The sequence below is a fragment of the Nicotiana attenuata genome, unplaced genomic scaffold (genome assembly GCF_001879085.1).
Source record: "Nicotiana attenuata strain UT unplaced genomic scaffold, NIATTr2, whole genome shotgun sequence".
Lineage (NCBI taxonomy): Eukaryota > Viridiplantae > Streptophyta > Magnoliopsida > Solanales > Solanaceae > Nicotiana > Nicotiana attenuata.
Genome location: NW_017671828.1, coordinates 138,235 through 142,866, shown reverse-complemented (window position 1 = coordinate 142,866; position 4,632 = coordinate 138,235).

Below are 4,632 nucleotides of genomic sequence, written 5' to 3'. Positions count from 1 at the left end.
TATTCTAGTTCAATTGTAGTAGGTGGTTTAAAGTTGTACCTTTCAGCTTTCATAGAAGCAATTGTATTAGGTACTTAGAGTGTTCAAGTTATAAGTTGTGACGACCCAAAGGGTCATCACCTGTTTTCTCACACATTCTGTGTCTCCGAGGCCTTGAAAACCTCATTTAGGCTTGCCTCAATTTGCGTGCGCAGTCCGGGCGCGTAGCCGAAAAGCTTAAATATGAATTCTGTGTAAAAATTGATGAATTTTGATATTAATATGAATAAAGTTGACTTTGGTCAACATTTTGGGTAAACGGACCCAGACCCGTGATTGGACGGTCCCAGAGGGTCCATAAGAAAATATGGGACTCGGGCGTATGCCCCGGAATCGAAATTCGAGGTCCCGAGCCCGAGAAATGAATTTTTAAAGAAAATTGTTTTTCTGAAATTTATATGGAAATTTGAAATGAAAATGGTTTAGAAAGTGTTGGTATCGGGCCCGTATTTTTGGTTCCGGCGCCCGGTACAGGTCTTATATGTGGTTTAAGCGCTTCCTGTGAAATTTGGTTGGAATCAGACGTCATTTGACGTGTTTCGGACCTAAATATCTAAAAATGAAAGTTTATGATGTTTGATGAAAAAGTGATGATTTTGAGGTTTGATTCCTCGTTTTTGATGTTATTTTGGCAATTTTATCACACGGTTAAGTTCGTAGGATGTGGTTGAGTTAGTGTGTGTGTTTGGTTAGGAGCCCCGAGGACTCGGGAGTGTTTCGGAGGTGGTTCGGGGTCTTTTGAACTTAGTAAAGGTTGCAGAAAAATCTAATATTTTTGCCCAGGGATTTCCTTCTTCGCGATCGCACTCTTACCATCGCGTTCGCATAGCTTCGTGTCCTTCTTTCTGCGCATTCGCGTTCGAGCCCTCGCGAACGCGTAAGGTTATTTGACCATGAGGGCCCAACTTCACTCTCTTCTTCGCGTTCGCGTGCATACCACCGCGATCGCGAAGCTCTGTTGTTTCCTTCCCCGCGTTCCCAGGACCCCAGCCTTTTTTCCTTCTACGCGTTCGCGTCTTACCGTCCGCGTTCGCGATGCCCTTTCTGATAACCCTTCGCGAATGCGATCCACTTCCCGCGAACGCGAAGGGCAATTTTGCCCAGTGATTTTAAATACCCAAAACAGAACAGTGACGGGATTTTTCACCCAAAAACACACGAACTCATCTTCTCCACAGCCCATAGGCGATTTCTAGAGCTCTTGTTCACCAAAGCTTCTTGGGTAAGTATTATTTAACTTGTTTCCTTCATTTTCCTTCATCATTTATCAAATTCTTAGGCTCAAATCATGTAATCTAGGGTTGAAATTGGGGAAAATGGGTAGAGTTAGGGCTTTTCAATTTCCTTTGATTTAGACCTCGTTTTGGGGTCGAATTTGAAAACAAATTGTATATCCGGGCTCGTGGGGGAATGGGTGATATGAAATTGGTTCGAACATCGGGTTTTGACCAAGCGGGCCCGGGGCCAATTTTTTTGAATTTTGGGAAGAAAGCTTAGAAAACTATATTTAGGCATTGGGTTTGATTTGTTTAGCTTATATTAATGTTGTAAAGTCGTTATTTCATAGATTTGATTGAGTTGGAGCCGAATTCGAGAGGGAAGGCGGTCGTTGTGGATTGATTTAGCTGTGGAAGTTGAGGTAAGTGTTTGGTTTAACCCTAGCTTGAGGGAATAGGAGTTGAGTCTTGTTTGCTATCTGCTAATTGACCGAGTACGGTGTATAGGCATGGTGACGAGTATCTATACACTGGTGTCTAGCATGACCGTGAGTCCGTATATTGTGTTTATTCCTATTTTGTTGTGAATCTTCCTCGTGTAATTGATGAACTCTGTATAATGTGAAGATTATGAGAAAGAATTATGATTTGTGAACTCTTTGGAGTGTTGGCTCGAATGATAAAGTAATTGTTGAGTAAGAAAAGAAAGAAAGAGAATGAAATGTGATTATTCCCTTGCCGGGCCGTATTCGTATATTGATTACCTCCCTTGTCGGGATGTGAAAGTTATTATTATTGTTCCCTTGTCGGGATTTAATTGTTTACTTATGTTTCCCTTGCCGGGACTTGTATTACTGTTTGTCTATCCCCTCACCCCATTGTTTGTGATTGTTATTTGGGTGAGGACGAGTGATAAAGCACGAAGGGTGATGGCGTGCACGATTGTGATATGAATACTAATGCACGAAGGAACATTCCGTGCCCTATTTTGATTATTAATGCACGAAGGAACATTCCGTGCCCTGATTTGATTACTAATGCACGAAGGAACATTCCGTGCCATGATATGAGTGTTTATGCACGAAGGGTCATTCCGTGCCATCATTTGTTGAGGTAAAGCACGAAGGGTGATGCCGTGCACTTTATATGATTGTTTGGGTGAGAATGAGAGTAAAAGCACGAAGGATGGTGCCGTGCAACTGTTGATTTCCTACTATCGTTGCTATTGTAGTTGTACTGTTTCATTCCTCAATTATTGATTTTATACCTGGACTGTTACAGCCCTACATCATGCTCCCCCTCCCCCTTGATTGGTTAATTTCTGTATACCTTTATGTTGCATACATATATATTGAACTGCACAGGTTTGTTTGGTAGTCCGGTTTAGCCTCGTCACTACTTCGCCGGGGTTAGGCCAGGCACTTACCAGCACATGGGGTCAGTTGTGCTGATGCTACACTCTGTGCATCTTTTTGCACAGATCACGGTGCCGGAGCAACTTTTGGACAGCAGTAGGAGTTTTGGGAGCTGACTTCAGTCCAGAGATCCCGAGGTAGCCTTGCTGGCGTCGGCATGGCCCGGAGTCTTTTCTATCTTTACTTTAGTTTGTTATTCTTTGTACCGGAACAAACAGAATTATGTTTTTATTCAGGCATTATATTTAGCATTATCTAGACGTTCGTGAGTTTGTGACTCCAGTTCTTGGGTAGAGTTGTATTGAGCTTCCGCATTGTTTTCCGTTTATTTATATTTAAGACTTCCGCTTTTCTATTAAATATTTCATTATTTTTATTAATGTCGAGGTTTGCTAAAAGAGATAATAAATAGTTGGCTTGCCTAGCTCCTAATAGTAGGCACCATCACGACTCTCGAGGGTGGAAAATCCGGGTCGTGACAAGTTGGTATCAGAGCACTAGGTTACATAGGTCTCACAACTCACGGACAAACTCGGTAGAGTCTGAGGGATCGGTACGGAGACGTTTGTATTTATCCCCTAGAGGCTACAGAGTTAGGAAAACTTCACTTTTGTTCTTTCTGGTCGTGCGATTTTGTTTCTCAAATACTGATTGTCTTTCTACTCTGTTCTTTCGCAGATGGCGAGAACACGTGCTTCCTCTTCTACCGCGCAGCAGCCCGAGCCCCCAGCAGCAGCTCCTACGAGGGTCAGAGGGCGAGATCGAGGCCGTGCCAGAGGCCGAGGCAGGGACAGAGCTCAGCCCCGAGCAGCATTCCCAGAGGTGGAGCCTCATGTTGATTATGACGAGGAGGTTCCAGCCCCAACAGCTCCGGTGGGTCCAGCTCAGGTCCCAGAGGGGTTTATAGCCACCCCAGTTCTTCAGGACACTTTGGTCAGGTTGGTAGGCTTTATGGAGAGCGTCTCTTGAGCGGGTTTGCTTCCAGTAGCACCAGCCACTTCTCAGGCTGGAGGAGGAGTTCAGACTCCTGCTACACGTACTCCGGAGCAGGTAGCTCCCCAGGCTCAGGTTCCAGTGGTTCAGCCAGCTGTGGCAGTTCAGCCGGGTATTGTGAATCAGACCGGCGATGGAGCGGCTATGCCGCAGATGCTTTGTGGAGGCTGGATAGGTTCACCAAGCTCTTCACCACCACATTCAACGGTGCTTCTTCATAGGACCCCCAGGATTTCTTATATAGCTTCCATGAGGTTCTTCGGACTATGGGTATTGTGGAGACCAATGGGGTCGACTTCGCCACCTTTCGTCTATCTGGATCCGCCAAGACTTGGTGGAGGGACTATTGTTTAGCCAGACCAGCAGGGTCGCCATCTCTGACTTGGGACCAGTTTGCAGAGTTGTTCTTGGAGAAGTTTCTCCCCGTTACTCAGCGAGATGCTCTTTGCAGGTAGTTTGAGCGCCTTCAGTAGGGCTCTATGGTAGTCACACAGTATGAGACCCGGTTCATTGATCTAGCTCGCCATGCTATTGTTATACTCCCCACCGAGAGAGAGAGAGGGTGCGGAGGTTTATTGATGGTTTGATTCAGCCGATCCGTCTCCAGATGGCTATGGGGTCCGGGAGTGAGATTTCTTTTCAGGAGGTGGCCAATGCGGCCCGCAGAGTTGAGATGGCTCTTGCACAGGGAGGTGGTCATGGGTCAGATAAGAGGCCCCGTCATGCAAGTAGATTCAGTGGTACCTCGTGTGGAGGTAGAGATTCTTATGGTAGAGGCCATCCTCCGAGGCCCTTTTAGTCAGCTCTCCAAGTCTCTCATGGTATTTCAGGCGATAGTGGTTCTCAGCCGCATTATTCTGTTCAGCAGTCTCTCAGTGCACCACCAGCTCCCATCAGTGCACCGCCACTTCAGAGTTTCCGGGGAGGACATTCAGGTCGACAGGGTTAGCAGTCTCAGCAGCCGAGGG